The sequence below is a fragment of the Leiobunum rupestre genome, chromosome 4, assembly GCF_980474605.1.
Source record: "Leiobunum rupestre chromosome 4, qqLeiRupe1.1.hap1, whole genome shotgun sequence".
In the NCBI taxonomy this organism is placed as follows: domain Eukaryota; kingdom Metazoa; phylum Arthropoda; class Arachnida; order Opiliones; family Sclerosomatidae; genus Leiobunum; species Leiobunum rupestre.
In genome coordinates, this window is record NC_143387.1 from 27,228,109 (window position 1) to 27,252,702 (window position 24,594).

The 24,594-nt window shown below is 36.1% G+C and overlaps 1 protein-coding gene and 1 long non-coding RNA gene across 2 annotated transcripts in view; one reads left to right on the forward strand and one right to left on the reverse strand.

The window, feature by feature from the left end:
• CARPB (Carbonic anhydrase-related protein B) overlaps window positions 1-24,594 on the reverse strand; it is a 150,993-nt gene that overhangs the window by 110,216 nt on the left and 16,183 nt on the right. The window lies entirely within an intron of this gene.
• LOC149947331 (uncharacterized) lies at window positions 14,493-15,547 on the forward strand. The gene is made up of 3 exons (XR_016480722.1): window positions 14,493-14,516; window positions 14,588-14,641; window positions 15,474-15,547. It is a non-coding gene; the product is annotated as an uncharacterized LOC149947331 (long non-coding RNA).

Consider the following 24,594-nt stretch of genomic DNA (forward strand, 5'->3'; position numbering starts at 1 on the left):
GTCGTTACAACTTATTATTTTTGGAGCGAAATGGAAAATTTGGGGATAGAATTCAAATTGTAACGTGAAATGCAAAATTAGGTCAACATTTTACTAAACTTCATTTGAGAAAATCAAGTAGGATGAACATCTTATTAAACTTCGTTTGGGACAGTACTATTTAATCAAAATTTTATCGAACTTCATTTGATCCAATAGGTTAAGATGGACGTTTGAATAAACAGTTGAGAACAAAGTTAGTTGGATAACATATTAACAGCAACCACTTGATCCAAATTAAAAAAAATACGGTGTACATTTGCCCCGAAATATAAGAATTATTTCTTAAATTGTGTCACTTATTTGATAATTTGTTTTTGAGATTAAATCCAAAAATTCGAGTCTGATTTAATCCAATTTTGAAAATACGTCAAACTTTTTAATTAAAATTGGATCCTGTGTATTTTCATAAGATACTGATCTCAAGCTTCCTTCTTTTAAAGATCGCGATCCGAAAAAATAAATAGTTTTCGTGATAATATTGAATGTATCGCGGAATTTAGTTAACAATATTTCCAAAATTCTTCATCCATAAAGAAAATTCTTGTCATAAAATTTATGCCCGGGTGACTCCATATATCAACAACGCAAAGATACGCTAGTAGTAAAAAAATAAATAAAGGTGGACGCTAAAAGTTTGATCTCTATAAATAAAACTCAGAGCGAGTTCATCTTGTCGAATATCGCTACAGGGTTAAAACATCGTGACGAGGTTCCGGCGCCAAAAAATCCTCCGAAAACGTAACGTATTTAATCCGGCTAGACGTCAAAAGTAGCGCTTTCTCGGGTGGCTTCATTTAAAATTTCGAAGCAAAAAGCGGCCAATGTTGGCAGCCACCTTCTTTCGCTGGCAATTTTTTCGCCGCGAAAGACGCGAAACGTCATATGAAGCTTAGCAAAAAGCGCCTCGAACGCTATATATTATTTCTCAGCGCGCTCTTTAAGTGTTTTTCCAGTAATCTCTCGAGAGTTAACGCTAGAAGACACTTGTTTTATTCTTCCTCGCAGTCTTTATTCTTTCCCGTTTCTCGCCGCTGAGCGTTGGAATTCTTTCGCTTCTTTCCGCCGTCGAATTGAGGCAGCGTGCTATTTTTTAAACGACTGGGGGATCTTCGCACACACTTTTAAAACGCGAAAAACCAGTGGAATTTTCTTTTTGCAACGCGCGTTCGTACTTGTTCCGAAAGAACCTTTTTTTTTCAGTCACGAAATCAAGAGTTTCTAAGGACTCTTTAAAACGTCAGAGACGGAAAATATAGCTTCGCTTCGCTCTTATGTTTTCCCTCACGCTAGACAGTGTGAAGGTTTCGCGAGTTCCTAGAAGAGAGGAATAAACGCGCCAAAGTTTTTTATTTAAGGGACGTGTTTTGCGTCCCAAATCGACAGTTTTATTCGGTGTGTATCGCTCTCTCCTCAGTCCGCTGATGGTTGGGATGGTTCAGCGAAGAAATATTTTCGACAAAAGATATATTTAAGAAAAATAGGAGATTCGAGGTTTTATTGAATATTTTGATTTTCATGACCTCAAACATCCGGCTGATTTCACCTTCTTGGAGATTTCAGAGTTTGACCTTGACAGTCCTTAAACTATAAATACAATGAACGATTTCGACAATTGGCGCGTTGATTAACGGATATTATTTACGCGGTAAGGGTTTATTTTATGCGTGGACAAATATTATTAACCTGAATTTTTAGTGGTATTTTATACAGCATAAAATTGATCACCATTCTTTCAAATACTAATAATAATAATCAGCTAGGCTAATACCGAACGCACCACCTTAGGCCCAAGTAATCGAGCAACTTTTTAATGCCTTTAAACAGAGGCCCGGGTTACAATGCGTAGGAGGGTGGTGGTAAGCCCTTCATGCCACGCGAGCCAACAGCTCCCTACACTCACTATTACCGTTAACCTCAACAAGTTTTTATGGAATTTCCCACCCAAGTTCGACGATAATTTTCTGCGGAATATTTCGCTGTAAGCGACGATTGGAGTATTATAACTAATTTGTTGAGCGAATTTCGGTTGTTTGTTATAATAAGTTGGATGAATATTTGTAAAATGGGTCTTCAGTGAATGCTGCTTTTGGACGAAATTCCAAAAAATTTGCGTCCAGGTGTATTCACAAAAATGACAGATCAAATGTCAAATTTCATTAATCGAATGTTGCATTCGATAGTAAAATTACGTTAATCGAATGTTGCATTCGATAGTCAAATTAAGTTAATCGAATGTTGCATTCGATAGTCAAATTACGTTAATCGAATTTTGCATTCGATAGTCAAATTACGTTAATCGAATGTTGCATTCGATAGTCAAATTCATTAGCTTAAATTTTATTCACCGAAATGTATATCCCCTAAAAAATACACGCGGGTATAGTTGTCCGGTCAAATGGCTACCCACGAAATACTTACGGGAATAGTCGTTGAAGCGTCCGATTTCGAAATTAAACGGTCTAATTACTAATCACGTTGTACGTCGGAGTGCAGTGCGGCTATTATCACGTCAATAATTTAATTATCCTTGAAAAGATCCAAGTTTTCCTTTCCAACATTGCCTTTTCCCTCCGGTATTCTTGAACGTGGAAATAATACATGTACGTCCGCGCCGGAGGAAGAAAAACGCTCTCTCCCTTTTTGCTTTTAATTGGCTCTCTCCCTTTTTAGTTACCACGTAATCACCGGCTTCCACCCTGCTGGAAACATCCCGTAAGAGCGGCCAATATGGCTTCATCAATCACTTTATTTTACGCTATACGGAAATAATTATGCGGTTCCTCCATTTACATTTCTCCCCCCCCCGAAATTCCCCCTCCCGCGATTCTAAAAAGCGAAATATATATATATATATATATATATATATATATAGCGAGGGATTCATTAACCTATTTTGAGAATAGCACGTCGCTACGTTCAATTCAATTTTTTTTGGCTTCAAATTTCCGACAAGATTAAATACAAGACTCGGAACTCGATATTTAAAGTAAAGTTGTCACGGATAAAAATTAATTAATTAATTTCAAACCTCCTTATTAACATTCCTAACCAGATATGTTGGCAATTTTATTTAATTACTTACTACTAAAGAGCTCGCGTCAAGTTGTGATTTTTTTTAATTATACGAAATTAAACAAAATGTTAAATAATGAACACCTGTGTTACGTAATCTAAAACCAAACGATGTTAAATTCAAACACTAATTTGAATATTCCTTAGAATATTTTTTGAATATTTTTACCTATTAAAATTAAAATATTTTAAAGACAATATTATTAAAACAAAACCGGCATAAGCAACGCTTTAAGGTATAGCGAACCAAAAATGAAAGTCTTAATCTTAAGATTATGCAAATTGCTATAATTATATAAAAATAAAAATGTTTACATACAGTGTTACGCCTAATGTTAATTTCTCGTTTTTATTTATAGAGGTTCTGAATTTCCTCTTTGCTATTTTTAGAGAATATTACGAAACATTCTTCTCATGTGGTCGAGTTCGAACTAATGCGATTTTACCACCACACCAGCTCAGTTTTCGAAATGAAAAGAGTTTTGAAGTAAGGCCGTGTAGGATTCGAGCCATGTCCGAACTGGGCCAATGATGGGGTGCCTATTAGGTCCTAAACGCGCCGCGGTATGAGTTGTCCCTCATCATGAATATTAACGCCGCAAAGTTGAGTTAAGCCTTCGCTGTAAAAGCGACGCGGTCATTTGGTTAATGCATTTCGCGTTCTTTATCCGCCGTTGGTGGATGCACACATACGGAACAACCCCCCCCTCCCCCCAACCAACCGTCGTCCAGTATTACGTGGGTGTGGCATGATGATATTTCACATTTCGTCCAAGCTCTTTCAGTGTCCTTCTTCCTTTTTGGGTCGTAATTTGGTCGGGCTTAATTTCGACGCTCAAAGGTACACCCTACTTGGACAACGTCGCTTCTCGCGTACACCCTTCGATAGCTTCTGTTCGGGTTTATCTCTATTGTTTATTAATTTACAAGAATACCAATGTATGTAAATGAGTGGCAGTCAGTCGAACGAAGGGGAGTTGCGGCACGCCTTTCAATATTTAGAACCAAATGATAAATTATTTACTGGTTCGGGCCACGTTTTTTTATATGCTAATGAACTACGTCGAATATTCTTCAAAAGTTATTCTCGATTACTTATTAAAAATTGCTGTCATACGATTTTCTACCAGTCTCTTATGGAAATTGTAGGTTCATATTTATGTTACTATCAGTAATTGCACGAATCGTTAAAGATAAAAAATAAACTAGCCCCTCCCACAAATATCCCAAGTTGCTGAACAATTAACTACGTCTTACAACTTAAGACCAACAATCAAAACAGTTTCCACTTCATTTCTTCCACTTCAGACTCAAGTCTTTCTCACTTTAAACAGTTTTATTCACGAAAAAAATTCTGGAGAAAACTAAACATTATAGGGAAAATAAATATAGTTGTTCTCACTCTTCCTGCCAAAGGCTTACTAAAACACTTTTACTTTAAACTAAAATTATCAATTTAAAATTCACGTTGAATATTAAGAGAAAAACATATTTATCAGTCTGCCGGTTCACGGGACACTTGAAGCTTTAATTACCAAAAATCTTCATTCAAGCGCGATTATTTTAGTAACCGACTTCGAGTCCTTTGAAAAATTAAAAGGGGAATTGAAAGTAAAAAATGTCTTCGACGAACTCGCTGAAAACGCGCTAGCGCTTACTGCATATTCTCGATTTCGAGGCGAACGTCTGTTTAACTTTGTTGCTTTTGGGCTAATCGATTTCTTTTTCCTTCATTTTCGAGAATTTTAATCAGCTTCTAACAATCGCTTCTCAAAATTCCGCAGCTCTTTAATGAATAATTTATCAACTCTGGATGGTTTTTTAATCACGTAAAGGAACCGAAAAGAATTTGATTCCTGTTCGTGTACGTTTTAAAATCCCAGCCCCATTTTCGTATTCCGACGAAAAACGCTCCTTACGAAATGTCCAAATTATGTCCGAGGTGCCGAGGCTAGGTACATTATTGGTGGACAACCTTTTTCCTTCAACCTTTATAATCTGGAACACGCCTCGCTTGTAAATTTCACAATTTCACACATCATAAATAACCCAAATTAAGCGGAAATGTCTAAAATAAGTGGAGATATTTTGGTCTTTCCAACTACCTAAATTCGTATCCGTAAAAGGTCACCTATAATGGAAGTAAAATATATTTTACCTATATTGAGGACTTTATATCGCGCAAATATTTTTAAATTCAATAATTTTTTTATTGTGGCAAGCTTTACAATCCTCCGTATACCTGAAAAATCCCGAAATATGATTGGCCAGCTGTGCTATCTAGAGGTAGAGAAGAGGCGGAGCTACTCGATTTTCACCCACAGTTTTCAATGAAGTCTTAAAAATGAAAGTAGTTCACTGGTTCGGCCAGTGTACTGGTTCATTGTTTGTCAAAAATTGAAGCAAGTAATTGTTGTTCAAAAACCGAAGCAAATAATTGTTGTTCAAAAACTGAAGCAAGTAATTGTTGTTAAAAAACTGAAGCAAGTAATTGTTGTTCAAAAACTGAAGCAAGTAATTGTTGTTCAAAAACTGAAGCAAGTAATTGTTGTTCAAAAACTGAAGCAAGTAATTGTTGTTCAAAAACTGAAGCAAGTAATTGTTGTTAAAAAACTGAAGCAAGTAATTGTTGTTCAAAAACTGAAGCAAGTAATTGTTGCTCAAAAACCGAAGCAAGTAATTGTTGTTCAAAAACTGAAGCAAGTAATTGTTGTTCAAAATCTGAAGCAGTTAATTGTTTGTAAAAAATTGAAGCAGTTAATTGTTTACCAAAAACTGAAGCAAGTAATTGTTCAAAAACTGAAGTAAGTAATTGTTGTTCAAAAACTGAAGCAAGTAATTGTTGTTCAAAAACTGAAGCAAGTAATTGTTGTTCAAAAACTGAAGCAAGTAATTGTTGTTCAAAAACTGAAGCAAGTACTTGTTGTTCAAAAACTGAAGCAGTTAATTGTTGTTCAAAAACTGAAGCAAGTAATTGTTGTTCAAAAACTGAAGCAAGTAATTGTTGTTCAAAAACTGAAGCAAGTAATTGTTGTTCAAAAACTGAAGCAAGTAATTGTTGTTCAAAATCTGAAGCAAGTAACTGTTGTTCAAAATCTGAAGCAAGTAACTGTTGTTCAAAAAGTGAAGAAGTTAATTATTAGTCAAAAACTGAAGCAGTTAATTGTTATAGTCAGTTGCAGGCTAAGAAAGACAAAATATATAGTACAGTCGGCGTAAGGATACCTCAGACCATTTCCGGCCAGTCGACCGCGCGTAATTTAAATTTGACCACTTAACGGTCAATTTCAAATTTCGTGAGTTTCATCGTTTTTTCGCGCCATCTAGGAACCGAAATTGGAATCTTTTTTAATTTCATGTTTTCATGAGTTTAATTTCGGAATGCAGCTAAAGAAGGTTCGATAATTGAAGCTCCAAATTATTTAAATAGCCCAAGAGGTTACTATAAAAAGCATGATAAAGGTTTATTGTTAACAAGTAAAGAGAAAAATATAATTTTAAACGTCTATAGCTCATAAAGACAACGTTACCCCAAGAAAGCGTGGTAACTATTTTAAAAGAAACTGCCGATTTAACAGGTAAGACGTAGAAATATATTTACAAAATTAAATAATTGTACATACTTTTTTAAATTTAAGAATGATAGGAATGCCTTATCTTTTAAATTTGCTCACCACCACAATTATGAAATTAAAAAATAAAGATTCCAATTTCGGTCTCTAGATGGCGCTAAAAGACGACAAAAAGAGCTAAATTCGAATTTGACCGTAAAATGGCCAGATTCAAATTTCGCGCGGTGGAATAACCGGAAACGATCTGAGGCATCCTTGCGCCGATTGTACTATATATTTTGTCTTTCTTAGCCTGCAACTCACTATAGTCAAAAACTGAAGCAGTTAATTGTTTGTCAAAAACTGAAGCAATTACTTGTTTATCGAAAACTGAAGCAAGTAATTGTTGTTCAAAAACTGAAGCAAGTAATTGTTCAAAAACTGAAGTAAGTAATTGTTGTTCAAAAACTGAAGCAGTTTGATTTTAACATTTGATTTATTTACCCGCATTCGGTTTATATAAAGCCAAGAAATTATATAGTTATTGTTAGCAAAGGCGACTTAAAAATGAGCTTTATTGAACTAAGCCGGTTTAATGTGTGCCGTGCGCAGTTTCGCAACCGTCTTCTTTGAACCCTTTCGAAATAAAAAATGTTCGATTCGTGGTGAAGCACGTGATATAATGTTGAACAAAACGATTTAGGCACTCGCCTACCGCTGGCTGGCATTACGTGCTTGGTTTTTAATGAGAGAAAACTTTTATTGGGCCGGGAATGAAAGGAGGATATTTTAAGAGACTTATATTCCACTTAAGCCCAATTTGTTTTTCGTTATTTCTTTCACGAGCCGTCGTTGATGAATTATTCACGTTTCGTAATGAGTCGCCCTGGAAGACGGTACCGGCGTCTGGTAATACGAGAACTATACGTACATTCACATCGGCAAAGAATTCCACCCATATGCAAAGAAATTTATCGCAAGTAAAAACGAAAATTATAAAACTGATCCTTATAAGCCATAACTAGATTGTATTTACATTAACAGACAACACGTGGGCAGCAGCCGGTTCACCTCATGATTTCCGGAAGAAACCCCACACCCCTCAGTCTTTCCTAGCGTAAACTTTCTCCTTTATTTCGGTAAAGGGGTAAGTCAATTCAGCCGAATCACGAGCTTTTTATAATATCTTCTTGGCATCATTGATTGGTAATTCCTTGGATTTGGAATCGGAACTCTCGTGGGATAATTTATTTCTGATAGTTTATTCACTAGATTTAAGACGCGAAATAGTAAAATGGAACCAAAATTTGTACGTCTTTTAGCTTTATCACTCTTCAGACCAACTGAGGCTCTGGTCTTATTAGTTACATATCGAAATATATTTTATGGAGAACTACCGTTTTTTTCGAAGTATAGTTGATTGTCGTCGACGTCATCCTCATAATTTCCAACTAAAACACGCTAAGCCTTGACTTTACTGCGAAAAGTCACAGAGCTCATCAGAAATGTGTTTCAATATTATATCCCGAAGTGGAACGAACAACCATTCAAATTATATTTACTAGCTGATATTTGAAAATATGTTTCATTTTACAAACTAGAAGCTATTACATATTTACGACATTACCAACGAATTTATTCCATGTTCCAATATTAGGGTTTTGTTCATTTTCTAGAGATATATCATTAAATGATTTGATGGATGCTGGTACATTTGTAAAAGTGGTATAGTCGAAGATTTTCAAATACAATAGCTGGTCTTCAAACATAGGTACAATCGAACTACTATACTACTTATAAACATAATTATCATTTAATTAACTTTATATAGTGGTTGTAAGCGAAATAAAAATGAACCCAGTGATTCGACGATTCTGGGAAATTGAATTTTCCTCCTTAGAAAAACAAAAAAAAGCCTTCAAAATTGTTCTTACTGATCCCAATCTTTAGAGTTAAATTAACCTATATTTTAATTTAAAACGTAGGCAGTGGCGTTGTAAATCTAAAGCTCAAACGTGACTTATAATATATATTTATGAACGACAAACATCATCTAATATTAACTCTTTCGACGAAACATATTTGTTGATGTACTAATATAAGTTGCAAAATAGCCTCGAACCCCTAAAGCTTCCGGAATCTTGACGTTATTAAAATTGTCGAAAACAGAGTTAAGATTTAGATAAAGGCGTATCGTGACACTCGGTAGAAGCTTTGTTTGAACGGGGCAAAGGGCAATCTTCTCCTATCGAGTCGAGCGCCTCGGGTCATTCTCGCTACTGAGACCGAAACGCCAGTATCACTATATTTTCAAGAATATTATTTTTTCTTAGATTTATTTGGTTTTGTTTTCTTTCGGTCTGCTTTTCAGCAATAATATCCAGGATTCGCGCTTGAGAAGGAAAAATATCTTTTATTTGTATTTCTTTGCGCGCGTTTCTCGAAAGTTAAATATATTTTTACATAAAATTCCTTTTTTCATTTTTAACATTCGTTTCCCGGAAGAAAGCTTTTGTTACGAATGAACTACATAAATTATAAGGTCGCGTTTTGTTATTTAGTTTTATATATTTAAGGTTACATTATCATCTTATGCTAATTTTATAATCAAGTATGACGATAGGAAAAATATCGTAAGTAAGTCTCTGGAAAGTTCATAATAGCAAAATACAAAGTTTGGATTTTAAAGAATAGACTATTTTCAGATAATGGGATAGTAATTTAGTAAATATTATAATTTTCACAGAGTTTTAAAAGAATTAAAATTTTGAAGAATGTCAAATTGATGTCTAAAATCCTAAATAGCTTTTAGGTTTTCCTTGTTGAATTAATTTTAGTGCCTCTTTAGTTATTTGATTTTGAGACTGATTCTAACTCTTTGGAATGTACGAGTTTTTTACGAATATCCGACCCTCACTTTATCGAACACCATACGTATTTAAATAGTAACGTATAAGCTTCCTTTTCTTTCCAATACACTTGTTCTGAGTACTAAAACGATAATCATAAATACTTGGTTGTCTACTATGGAACCAACCGGGATCAAGAATAAACCAAGCACGCTTGTTCGAACAACAATTTCCCATAAATACTTGGTTCTTTACGAGGGAACCAAGTGGGATCAAGAATAAACCAAGCACGCTAGTTCCGTCAATAATTGCCCATAAATATTTGGTACTCTACTACGGGCCACCAGACAAGAATAAGCCCCGTACATTCGTTCGGAATATAAAGACGACCAAAATTGGCCATAAATTCTTCGTTTTCCAGCATTCCTCAACCAGCCTGGATCAACAATAAACCATGTTTATTATAATGTCACTCTTAACATACAAACACGCGTTAAAATAGTTGAAAGCCTAAATACGTGTTGCGCAAATCTAAAAGAGTTTATCTTTGGCGAAACGGCCCACTAAAAGCGAAGAACTGAGGAATAAAATAATAATAATAATAACAATAATTCATTGTCTATACGCCGTTACCAAAGTCGGCCATCGTCAACTTACATATCTGACTATACTTATATAAAATAGCGAGTCCTAACTGAGTCCAAAAAGAGAAGACGACTCCGAATGATAAATTGAAATCTTTTCCGACCCTCAAAAAAAATGTGGGAGGGACAGAAATGCGATTTTGATCCCGATTCCTTATCTATATTTTCCTCTACGCCAGATAAAAGAAAGGGGTTTCTAGTCCTACTCTAGATAATATAGAATAGTAGAAAAATAAAATGAAAGAAAAAGTCGTTGTGGAGGGGGGGTGAATCTCTATATATTCAAAGACGTCCCCATCTAGTTTGATATCCAGAAATGCTTTTAAAGCTCAAAAGAGCCATAGGGAAGAACGGGGAAATGTAGAAAAGAGAAGACCCTGTATAAGCTGCTGGGAATCGATAGAATAATAGCGAATTTCTTTATCTAAAGGACGGCAACATAAAGCTATTATTTCTTTATATTGTGTTTTTTTTTGTCAGTGGCATTTTACCGCTGAAGGCACGAATGCGTAGTCGACAGGAGATTTCGGGAAACTAAAAATTTTTTCGACCATCGTTCTTTATCTATTTCCATTATATTTACCTTACTTTATTTTCAATAAAACACTTTTACGCGGGTTTCGTTTGAATAATCTCAACCTAAACGGTTTCTTCGCGCTTAAAGGGTCGCTCAACCGTTCAGCGAAGGACTTAGCCGTTATAGAGTCAGTAATTCCGGTTACATTTGTTCAAAGTGATTAAATATGATAAGGGCATTGCGCGAGCGTGATTTTTTTATTCAAGTACTAAATTAAAAATTCTGGGAAAGATAGGCGTTCCTTGAATAGAGAAAACTCGATTTAAAAAATCATCACGTGGAAAACTATTAAATTTTTGGTTACAAATTACGCGTAATTTAATACACGTATGAGATCGTGACTAGATTTTATACGATTTTATTGAAGTACTTAATTTTTTGATATTGGTGTTTAATAATCTAGCGATGTTATTTGAAAAAGGTACTATTTCAAAGCTTACTTTATATTCATCTTCCAAGAGAGCCAAGACTTCCCCTAACTGATAAAACTAACCATAACTGATAAAACTAACCACTTCCGTCGCGACAGCGCCAACTAGACACCGCCGGAAAGGTAATGGATAATCGTCTCTACATTCCCTTACTCTATTTGTATACGCGTATAACTACGTCTGCGTACGACGTAACGGATAGATAGTCGTATCGCCTACTAGGTGGCGTTCTTGCAACTGAAAAGGTTAATGTGATGAAATATGGGAGACTGCGCTGTTAATGGATGATGCTCTTGGACGGTGTTGAATAATTTTTCTATATTTTGCATTTGGTTTCATATATTTGGTTTAAGGGAGAAGAATACAGTAAAAGCCTCTTTTTCGTTCAAGCTGAACGTTTCTGTTTTAACAGTTGTATAATTGTATTGCCGCACCTTCATCTAGTGCTTATTTGAAATAATTTTGATAATTTTAATATTAATAGTTAACGAGAAATAAGGTCCTAACTAAAGGGTAGTTTGGGTGCTTGCTCAACTTGTTAAGCTCCGGGGGTCCAAATTAAAACGTAATAACTTAATTACTTTTAAATTTAAATTGTCAAAAATATTTTAGGCACTAAACAAGAGGCTGTTCTACACTTAAATATTAATTTTACAAGTTAAAATACAAAATTAAAAGAGTTCAGCTTGAAATAGCGCGAAAGTAGACAAGGGCCACAGTAGTCTTCCCCCTTAATGTTGTTTTTATTTTGAATTATAATTATTTGAATTGATTTCGTAGATCTCTTAAATTAGATTTTATTCATTTGTGGAAATTTGACTAATTTTGCATAATTTCTAACTTTATATTTTACTTTTTGCAAATTGTTTATTTTTAAGATTCAGTTCAAACACAGAATATCTTTCTACCGTTCCCTTCCTCGTACATCTACAATAACGTCAATTTAACTTGTCCTGTAAATTTGGGCCGTTTTAGAAAACGTTTTCAGATCAGGAATGGTCACTGACGTTAAAGTTTTCTGTCGACCGTATATTGAGGTAGTAAAGAATCGAGTTGTGGCTTGGTGTAGATTTTTAAGTTGTCGTGGGTTTAATGTTATGAATACACTGAGAGAAATTTCTGTACTTTCTACAGAGTTTTTGTACAGTATTAATGTGTGCGAAATTTTTGCAGTACGTTTCTGTAAGCAAGTAAAACAGTTTAGTCATTTTATTTTTGTACAATATCCTTATGTATATTTTACTTATGTTATTTGTACTAAGAACTGTAGAGATTACAGAACTATTTCTGTAATCCATGATCAACGATTTTGGCTGTTAAAATGACCAAATATGTTTATTTGTGGCACTGTAATTTTCACCAAAAACTGCAAAAATTACAGATCTCGTCTTGTAATTTGCCCTACAATTATTTAATGTAAGTTTTACGTGTATATCCGTAGTTGTAATATAAATATTTTATAGAAACGAAATTTTCTAAATTTCTGCGGTTATTACCATAAGCCTATGATAGCCACTGTCGCACCTAACGGAACGCGCCTCTTGCGACCACGATAAAGCGCGGCTCCTATCTGTCGTTTCAAAGGAATCCGGTGCCTGGCTGAACGCGCTTCCTTCTCCGTCTCTGGGTACTCATCTCGACGATAATTCTTTTAGAATCGCCATCGGTCTTCGCTTGGTTGTTCATATCTGCATTTCGCGCATCTGCAACTGTGGTGCCCATGTCGAATCATTCGGGACCCATGGTAAAGTTGCAAAAAAAACGCTGGTCGTCTGTCCCGCCACGCCGCCGTCAACGACATCGTACGGCGTGCTCTCGTGACATGTCCGCCTGTGTGCCCTCCGTCCTCGAGCCCCCGCAGTTTGTCGAGGGACGACGGCAAACGCCCAGATGGCATGACCCTTGTCCCTTGGTCCGGTGGTAAATCATTAGTATGGGATTTCACATGCTCCGACCCCATAGCGCCTTCGTATTTGGCTTCGTCTTCTGGCGCCCCTCTCTGGGCCGCCATCCAGGCTGAATTGAAGAAAAACGCCATATAAATGTGGGCCTCGGTCATCGCTTCCAGTTCTGTGCTTTGACTGTTGAAACTCTTGGCTTGGCCCTGGAACCCGCAACTGACCGGAAATTTTGGAAAGTAACCGGGTAGCCGCGTTCCGTGGAATACATCAGCCAACGCATAGCCATTGCGGCCGCCGTCTTGAACACGTTCCTACTAGGCTCGTCTCTTGGGGAATTTCTTTACAAACTCCACTAATTTTTACGGTTTCAATTTTGTAAACCAATTTTTTTTAAATAAATTAAAAAGTTAATTCTTGATGATAGGCTTACTTATGTAACATTCATGCTACTGAGAAAAAAACCCTATAGCAGATTAGGTGAAATCCCACACCAAAGATTTGCCACCTAAGCATACGGAGCCTTTGTCATCCGTCAGGTCGTTTTATCGTCGTCGCACAAGCTAGGCACGATTTAAAATGTCGCTCACGGCAGCATGACTGTGCGGGTCGCTACTCGTGTCATGACGCGACAAGCAACTCTCACCTCTTTTATAATAGTTCTTTCTATAAATATTTTACGCTTACCCAACTTGTTAAAAGTAGAAGTATAACATGTTGCTCTTACGTCACAAGACTGAGCTTTGGTGGAATTATCTTAGCACGCGCGATTTGCACGAGCGTTAGAAAATAGGAAGCTCCTCGTGATGCGAGCGCGCGCTCGTAGTGTTGGAGAAGGTAAATGCAGTGACGTAAGAGCTACATTAAAACAAGAAAGCCATGTTACTTTATAGAAAGAACTATTCAAACCTTTAGTGCAAAAAAAAAGAAATCAACAACGCCACGGCAAAGTATCAACCAAGCACGTGATTATTTTGATGTATCAGAAAAAGAGCGGTCAGTTATCACAACATCAAATAAAATTGCGTTGTTTTTTCTCTACTCTAGACTGTGAGTAGACGAATTAGCAGACGGAAATCCAGTAGTTTAGCGAACTTCTCGCGTTGGCCGCTGGAAGGTTCTATGGTAACCGAATGTCTTATTTTTTAAATTACAGTTTAACAACTTGCGCAAAAATTACCAAAATTAAAATAACGTAGACGACGAATTTTTCCAATGCACAAGATTAATTTAAAACATAAATAGTTAATTTATGTAATTAAATTTAGTCATTTTGAGCCCACTACTTTGTTTTTATAAAACATGGTGACCTGTATAAAACAAAATTTTCACGCTTAATTTTCGTTTCTGCTTTCAAATTTCGCGCTTGTCATTTCTTGGCATTTTTTCGAGCTCGATCTTGGAATTTTGTAAATCATAGAGTGGCAACACTGCTCATGACTCCGGACTGAAGTTAGTGTCGAAACTGCAGCGCAGCGTAAGTTAAAGTTATACGATTTTAATGTTCCAGTTTTGATGTTAAGGAATGTAAATAGTGACGTAGACTGGAGCTTAGGTGGTGAGGCACTAATTTAAAAGTAAGCTTAATTAATTTTTATTTATTATTTTATTGAAACACCTATTGTATTAAGTAAACCCGTTGGCTAAATTTTACTATATGGGAGTGGGTGCCGTAGAACACATGACGGACATTGACGCAAAGATTGTGCAAACCATACTAAGCTTTCTGGGGACCATAGTTCGACTGTAGTAGAACTCGTGAAGATGACATTGTTTGAATTATTTCTTTTGGACTGTACTACAATAATATTGAATTATTTTCTAATATTTTGGACTTTTTTTGACAAATCTGAAACGCGTACTTTGTGAAACTCCTCTCACGCGCCTCTCCCTTTGAAGTTTCGCGCATCTCGCCTGTCAGATTCTGACACTGTTCTCACAGGGGTAGAACAACGACCATCACTGGTCGGTGACCACATTAGATTTACTGTCTTTAACTTCTTTATAGCTTTCTAATGTCAGCATATTATGTGCTCTTGTTCATATTTAATTACCACTTCAAAAGAAGTTATGGGTCCCAGTGGCGTAGCTAGACCTTTTGCAGAGAAATAGTTTTCAAAACTAGTTTAAAATGGAGTATTGACCGTCGCTTCAGTTGCCATGAAGTGAAAAGTTCCGCCCCCCTAGCTACTCTACTGATTGGTCCATGAAAATTGTTTTAGACGGTCAGGGAAAACCTGGAAAAGTTGGGGAATTTTTAAATGAAAACGTTTTGGCAACCCGTATTAACATTAAGAGGGAATAATATTTCCTTGTATAATAAGTCCTTTCTTTGAATGCGGGCTGACTCTACTACTAAACATAAATTATTGAGGTCAAGGTTTAACTAATTTTCTTTCAATATTATAGATGCATCGCCAAGATAAATCCAGAGAATCCGAAAGAGGTTATAAACGTGAAGATCTTTTTTATATAAACAAAATATCCCAATATGATTGGATATTAATTAAAAATAAAATCCTGTAGTAATTTTGGGAAATTGGCTCATGAATAAATGATTTTTTCGAAATTGTATCCAATATTTTGTAATATTTGCAGAATATAGGTTTTTTATCACAACGGAATGTCCGTTTTTCAAAAGAAGTTTCCTTAAAAAACCGAATTCAAAGTATTTCAGAAAATCTGGGTTAAGTGTTTTTTACCGAAATTATCTGAAATGTTTACAGAATTCCGTTTTTTGCAACACATAAGACGTACTACAGAACTGTATGCCATATTTACAGAAGAACGTTTTATAAAAACACAAGTTGTTCAGTTTGTCCTACAGAACGGTGTCGGTATGCCATATTTACAGAAGTACGTTTTATAAAAACACAGGTTGTTCAGTTTGTTATACAGAAATGTGTGCCATATTTACAGAAGTATGTTTTATAAAAACACAGGTTGTTCAGTTTATCCTACAGAAATGTATGCCATATTTACAGAAGTATGTTTTATAAAAACACAGGTTGTTCAGTTTGTCCTACAGAACGGTATGCCATATTTACAGAATTTAGTTTTATAAAAACACAGGTTGTTCAGTTTGCCCTACAGAAATTTGTGCCATATTTACAGAAGTACGTTTTATAAAAACACAGGTTGTTCAGTTTGTCCTACAGAAATGTATGCCATATTTACCGAAGTACCGTTTTATAAAAACACAATTTGTTCAGTTTTTAAATAAAACATTCTTTAATATGTACAGAACATTGATTTTTAAAAAAAAAGTTACATTTTTATTTAACATATTTGTTCTGTATTATTTACAATACAAATATCTGTAATTTTTATATAATTAATCTGTAAGTGAAAAACATTTTTTTATCTGTTAAAAAAGCAGTTGGTTTCTGTAAACCTTTATTATGGAAATATCTGTAAAGAAATCAGAACATTTCTGGAATGATGGTTTGCCAGATATTTTCTGTAATTTATGCAGTAGAAATTTCTCTCAGTGTATATCGTTTTCTACCCTTTGAAATACACGTACAATTATGGTATCTTTATATTTGAATTTTTTTATTTGGTACAGTTAAATATTAATATTTAAAAATTTATTCATTTAAAAAATAAACCCTCGAATCCAGTATATCAAAGCTTTGCTCTTTCAGTCCAACTAAAGTATACACTCTTTTACGAAGTCGGCCATTTCATTACAGGTCTAATTTAAAATAGTACAGGCAAGGGCATGCACTGTTTGAAATCAGACCTGTAATAAAATGGCAGCTCTCACAAATAAGGATATAGAATGTATAGAATGGCCCCAAATTTAAGGCCATACCACGTTTAATGGGTTTTTCCCCCGAGTTCTTCGGTTTCCCCTTCCATTAAAACTTGTTGAGGTTAACGGTAATAGATAGTGCAGGGAACTGTTGGCTCGCGTGGCATGAAGAGCTTGCCACCACTCTCCTACGCATTATAACCCGGCCACCCGAATTAATGGCTTTAAAAGTCGCTTGATGACTTAGGCCTAAGGTAGTGCCTTGGGTATTAGCCTTGCTGATTATTATTATTATTAAAAAAATAGTTATTTTCCAACGCTACAAATTGCCGATTTTGAATGGATTTAAAATACTAAACCAAATCTTGAAGCCTTAAATACACAAACTCCGAAATGAAATAAAAAATAATTTAAATCTAAGTATCACTAGAATAATATATAAATATATGAATAACGCAATAACGTCAAAATGAACGCCACAATTAAATTAGAGTAATAAAATTCTTAAATATTATTGGAGCATCTTGAAAAGGGTCAAACTACTCAAAGTATCATCCTTAAACAAATCATTTATTTAAAACTCAAACTTGAGTTTGTTTACTACTTCAGCGTCTTAGGGTTGTTGACGCATCCTAGTTAAAATTTAAAGCCTATTTGGTATCTGTACACAAACCGAAGCTCAGCCGACCTAAATATTTTGATTAATTAATGGCCAAAAGCTGAAACAGCCACACTCGGCTCAGGTGGATACCCTAGTACGTGTGTAAGTAATATATGTTCTAGAGGTGATGATTAACACCAGATTCCTTTGAGAATCTTAAAATTTTACCATAGATCAATTGATGTAGAGTGCTTTGCCGTTAAAGGTTTGGGTGCTATTCCGAAATATAGTTTTGAACAAAAAGGCTGTCCTAATTTTAAGGTTGGTTTTCGGCCTCCTAGTGGGCATTTGAAATGACGAGCGAAGCCCCCCCCCCCCTGCCTGCCTGTTTACCCGCACCAATAGTTCAATTGAACTACTAATCTATATATACGTTCCCTTTTGGCCTATATTTGACCTATTAACGCCTGTAGAAGTGTTCCACACGGCCAGCAGCGTTGCTCAGGGAGAAGTAAGTTTCCAGGATTAAAATCCAGTTTTGTAATACGAAAAAAAAGGGGGTTTCAAAGTTATACTGTAATACTTTTTACTAGACGAAACTAGTGGCAGTCTTTAAATATCAACTATTTTATTCTTATAAAAAAGTAACTAACGTGCTTAAGCTCTAAAACTAGACTTCCCCATACGTAAAATACGCATATTTTAAGAAAATTCTTCTTAAAACAGGGACAAATGATTTTGAGCTAAATTTTGATTTCCAAATATATTATGACTTAACCAAATTCCAAATTGTACCTCACAGCAAAACGCTCTATACATTATTATTCCTTTCCCAAATAATATTTAAATTATTACTACGTTACGATAAATTAATCACAGATGTAGCCGACCAATCAAAGCTTCGTTTCCAGGGGTGACGCAACTCATTTTGAAAAATTATAACTTAGCACATTCATTAGACGATTTCATTCGATGAAAAATGACGATTGGAAAAATGTTATCCCTAACATATACATTGGATGATGAAATTCGGGCGGATCCAACTAATGGTTTTTCGATGTGAACCTCCTCCTCACCCCTATCCCATCTTATCGACGACGAAATTGAGTTTTATCTGGACATAAACGTGCGGTCATTAGGATTTTATATTTTTCGTCTAAAAGAGATGGAGGGGGGTAAAGGCGGTCTTCCCGCCCCTTTCCACGCCGCAATATGCTTTTGCCAGTTAATGAAGGCATTAAAGAAATTGGCCACGAAATGGGACGCGATTTAAGACCGGACTCTGGTGCCATTTGCGGGATTTATTCCCCGATAATTTGGACGTTTGATTCCAAAGTTACCAGACGTGGCGATTCTCAACGTATATTCGTACTTCCACTCTCTTTCGATGGGAAATTTCCTTTTCAACTTCCGCAAACATTCGGAATTCTAATTCTTTATCTTATTAATGTTATGGCCGGTAGACGACATTTCCAGCCTAATAGAATCTTTACGACACTGGTTATATTTACTATGTTTTGTTTTTTAGGCTCAGGTTTCGCTGGACTATCTCGCTATAAAATAGGTCGTAAAAGAAGTTTAATATTATCTTTTACTGGCGTGGTTGGCCTATATAAGGGCATTCATAAAATATAGATTGCAAACGATACGGGGGAAAGCTTTGTTCACTCTAAAAGCGATGAATATTAAATTATTCTCTTTCAATTTATCCTATAAAATCTGAGCTTATCTTTAGTGGTTTATTTCAGGAATCGACGTTTAACGACGATAAAATCGGTTGACTTCGATTCATAAATTGAAACACTAATAATATCATAAAATCTTTGAGACCCGTATACAAATATGGCTGTTTAGGGAATATTTATAAAAAGAAAATAGCTCCCAATAGCATTTCGGGAACCTAGTCCGAAACAAATATTTATTTCTAAAATCGGTTACTTAAAACCCTTTTGCAATGCATTACAATTTTCATATTGTAAATCTACCAAAATATTATTGGTGAAACGTTCATTCTAAAAACATTGTCCATAATTTTTTCGCCAATTTGGTTAAAATTCCTTTTAAAAACGCAAAACTGTAAGATTTGTAGAAATACCAAAATATAATCATTTTACGAACGCAATATGAAGCAAATTAATACCATTAGTGAAAAGTTCACAACTTAAAAAATTTGAATGAATTAATTTTTTCTTCATATATTTATTTACTGCGTTGAATAAATGCGAATTTGAACTATATTGTCACATTAAAATAAGCCGCACCAGCGGTTTTGAAACTTTAAATATAACCAATTATTTTACGCAATAAAATTTATAATAATATTTAATTATACTAGTGTTGTTAATTTTCCGGAAAAATAAAATGCGGAAAAATTCCGAATTTCAGAAAATTTTCCGCAAATCGGAAAAATAAAAAATTGAAACATAAATTACTTTTCAAGGGTTTTTAATGTTTTTAACTTTTTATCGATATAAAATGTCTGATATCAGTAAACATACTACAAAACATTAATAGTGTTACATTGTAAATCGGTTTAAACTAGTCTAGAGGTTTAGTTTTACTTTTAGATGCCGCTTTATTTAAATTTGCAAACCATATATTAGACTAATCATGGAATGAAAAGTTTTTTTATTTTTTTCGGAAAAATACGTAAAAATTTCCGGAAAAAAGGCCTCGGTCATTTTCGGACTTACAACACCAAAATATACTCTAAAACGTTTTACTTCGACGCCATTTTCCAATATGGTTGTCGTTCTATACAAATCTGTTAAAATTATATCACTTTAACCGTAGGCGTTAAAATTTAAATTCCAACGTAAAATGCATCTTATTCGAGGATTCTACAAGAAAAAAGTACCGGATGATTGCTTCCATAGTTGTCATGAACATTTTATAAAAATTGTAGTTTCACACAGCCATGTCGTTATTTTTCATTTTGAAAATGTCACTAAAATGAAAATGACAGCTTCTGATAATTTTTCCCTTTATTAAAATTGTGTATTTTCGGTTAGAATTTTAATTTTAACCGCTTTTGATGAAAAAATATACTTTTGAAAACAAAAAAAACTTTCGGAAAAGGGTCACCATATTAAAAATGGTCTCAAAGCTAGGGTTCGATAACTTTTCCTCGCAGATGTAACTAATGATACGTATTTACCGTCGTAATTTTTCCTTTGAAAATAGATAATTTTTTAAATATTTGCGTGACACGACGGCCATATTGTAAAATGGCTTCGATCTAAGCTACCTATAGATGACGATTATCCGTGTTCAACTGAAAAGTGCCTGCGTTAAACAGAGCGTCGACCACGGAATTTCCGGTACATAGAATATTAAAGATTCTCGTTGATCAATGACCTTTTACGGGTGGGGATGGCGGATAAATCGTCGGTCAGTCAGTCTTTGTCCGCGTGTTGGGCAGCCCTCGGGCCACGACCTAAATTAAACGGTAATATCGAGTGAAAGACGCGTCTGGGGAATCCAGCACTCGGCTCCCTGTTTACCTACAAAATGAACAGAGACTCGTCGCAACTTAATACCCGCTCCGTATACGACACTATAGCTTTCCCCGACGGTTAGCGGGGATTACCGCGCCACTGAGCGGCGGATGTAGGATCGAGTCGCGTAACTCCATCGCCGCTCTATAGAACCCGAGAGATTGAGAGAGTTAAATGGGAGCATTTGTCGCGCGCCGCCGACTGGCTTCTCTAAGCCCTGTCCGAATGTGGTCAAGCCGGAATAGAGTGACCACCGTTTGTTATATACGGTAATCCTTTTCAGGGACTGAGCGCGGATTTGGAAATGAGCGGAGTCTGGATGAGAGATAAGATGATTCCCTATAATCCGCTCCCCCGGATTAATCTCCTTACTCTTAGAAAAGGATCAGCCGCCTATACAGACACCGCGTGTAGAGAGAGATGGATGGAAGCGGGAGTCTATGTCTCTCCGAATACGGAGCGACGTTCGCCAAATCTGATTACAATAAAAAGGATGGCGACTACTGAGAGTGGAATTATGCCGGTGATCCGGCGGAGGAACGCTTAAAGCCGGAATCTCCAATCTAGAAATGCATAGAAAACGCGTCCTTGAGTTCGGAGCTGACAGGCTATACTTATAGGATATAGTAGTAATCGGATTTTTTTCCCGACTCATAAATTTGCATAAATTAGATCGGAACATTTTTTAAACTTAATTTTATCGACTTATGTATAGACTAAATCAAAGATAATTTAAACTCGTACCCTAGATTCGAATACTGAGAGCTTTCCCATTGACGGTTTTGTTACGAAGCGTTTACCCTTTTCCGGCACGTGACCTCAGAAAAATCGGGCTCCATCGGTTGCGGTAAGGCGCAAACCATGGAGCGAATATTTTCTGAGTTCCAGCGGAAAGTGGGTAAACGCTATCGGCCACGCGCGAGAGAGTGATTTCGAATCTAGGGTACGAGTTTAAATTATCTTTGACTAAATATAAAACTTCATTTAAAAAGATCAATTTTTCAGAGGTATTGGATTGCATTTTCGGTTCCAATTTTTTTTTGGTTCCATAACACGTTAATGTGGAAGTTCCTCAAGTCGGACTAATAAGAAACCAAAATACTTTTTTCCAAACACGAAGATCATTTCCAAATTACAATTCCGAACTTTAATAAAGAAATTTTTGCCCGAAAACTAATTTGCTCATAATGTATCTCTCAAACACCTATTTTGTTTAAAGTATAACCTTCTAGACATTCGCTGCGTATAAATATTTCTTAGAAGAGTGAAAATATTCAAGCTACCTTGAATCTTTTTCTCTCTCTTTTCCGTCCGTAACTCCAAAATTGGCAAATTCTTGAGACGCGCGGAATAAAAAGTTCTCCAGCTCGGTAATAGGAGGTCCTTTAGAATACAATATACATCTTTTTTTTTCAATCACGAGGCTCAATTCAAATTCCAATTTCGGCCAAAAATTGGCGGTTCTTTGGCGTCGGTATATTAGAATCACTCCGCCCAACGGGCCACCGCAAAAGTGGGGATACGGCGCGAACGGACAAAGTAATAAACTGAAAACATACTTCGGAAAATGAGAAATTTTTTCGTCGTCGGCGTCGGGAGCCTTTTAAGCGAGGAAATGAAACCAGAAGTAACGAAAGAAAAAGTTCAATTTGCAGAAGGGCGTATAGTGTTAGGAAATATGGGGCCGGGCGGGTCACCACTAGGACGGGGGGTAGTCAGGGGGGTAAAGGGGAGTGGAAGGCTGGTTTTGTGTATAGTCGCGGACCCAATCTAACCCGGGGCCGGTGTCTTGATAATGACCGACCGGGGTGCTTCTCGGCTCGTGTCGTAAAAAAAAGTAAAAAACTCTTCTACGTGAGTTCAATACTGCATTAGGTCATTAGACGTTCCCTTTATCCATTTTACGACTATTTCTTTTCTGTTTCTTCTCCTCTGGCCAGCCTCGCTATTCTTCGTTTTCGCCGCCATAAGCCCGCCGTTCCGCGAACCTCCGTAACGTCAACTCGTCTCTTAAAGGACGAAGGGAGACCCGCGACGTTCGATAGTTTCGACTGGCGTCTGGGCTATAGCGGAAGAGGCTGTTATTTCTATACGGGATCTAAAAACTTGGTTCGACGGGGTCCGGGGGGGGGGGCTAACTCTAAACTTGGCTTCTTCTGGGGGTATATCCCTCGACGATGTATTCATTTTAAAGCCAGTGGATTCTTCTTCTTTACAGCGTGTTTCTCCCAGGAATTGTTAGAACCCGAAAGAGTCGGCCCGTTCTAAAAGGCGTAAATAGAAAGCGGCTACTTTTCTAGATCAACGACGCGGAGACGACGTTGTAAGGTCGGCTTTGTTCTCGAGGTTTAACAACACGGACGGATAATGGCCCGGATTCGTTTGTTTATTACTCCTTAATGCTCGTTATGGTCGAAAGATGGCCTTATATACCTTTACGAGGGAACTTCCTTTCATTTTTCAGGGTATACTCGCGTTTTACGCCGTTTTCTTGAGAATTTCGACGGACTTTTTGTTTACTGTCTAACATTTATAATAAAATTTAGATTGGGTTAATGTTATGGTATTAGTTTTACCATAAGTGTATAATATTGTAACATAAGTGTGACACTTGCTATTTTACACACGCAAAAGTTTTACTGAGCGCTATTCACGAGACAGACTGCATTACGGGCTTCATCACAGTTTTGCGTCCGCTTACTAACGCGTCACACGTAGCCTTTGACAGCGCCTCACTAGGGGGATATTTTCTTCTTGTGATGACGTCACTCCGTTACTAGCTATCAGTAAAATATTCCCCAAAGTGACAAACTTATGGAACAATATTATAGACTTATGGTTTTACGTTTCCCACACGCGTTTTTCTACAACAAGAGCCAGGAAAATAAGTTTTTAAATTGAATTTTTCTAGCTTCCGGGCCAGCTTCCGAAATAAGCGAGTTTCAATCACGCGTGGTTAGACGAAAAGGCAGACGACGATGGTACTTTGACGTCATACGTCAGCTTCCCTTTGTTTTGACAAGTACCATCCTAATAGTTATTTTTAAAGCCGATAGATGGTGGTGTGGTTATTAAAACTCGCTTATTGGAATAGAAAAATGGCAGAATGTGATTGGGTGGATCTTCTGGATTTTCACCCAGGTATTTAAAACGCGGGCTCTGGCCCTTTAAGTACCAATAAAAGACTCGATATTTCACATTAGACATTTCATTTCTTATCTAAATATTTCATTTCGAATACGGTAAACAAACATTGTATATTAATCAGGGAAAATGTTTCAAAACAAACGTAAATTAAACATTATGTAATTTCCAATTTGGCAACAAAACCCGCCTTCCTTTTCAAATTTCAAAATAAATATTTTTATAGTACACCTCAAAATAGAAATGGCGTGTCAGTATTTCATATTAGAGCGTAATATGTATAAATACTCAAACAATCAAAACCAATCAAAATGGTCACTAAATTGACAGTTATCACGCGACAAATTGGGCAAGTAAGGTCATACACTCGGTTTTCACTGGGCGAAACGAATTTTTTTTTTAATTTCGAATACGGAACCGGACCAGAACTGACTCGTGTTAAAAAAAAATCAATAAAAAGGATCTCGTCTGTAAACAAACATGGAGGACGACGTAGTTGTCGAAGTTATTAATACCCTTAAGGTTTACTTA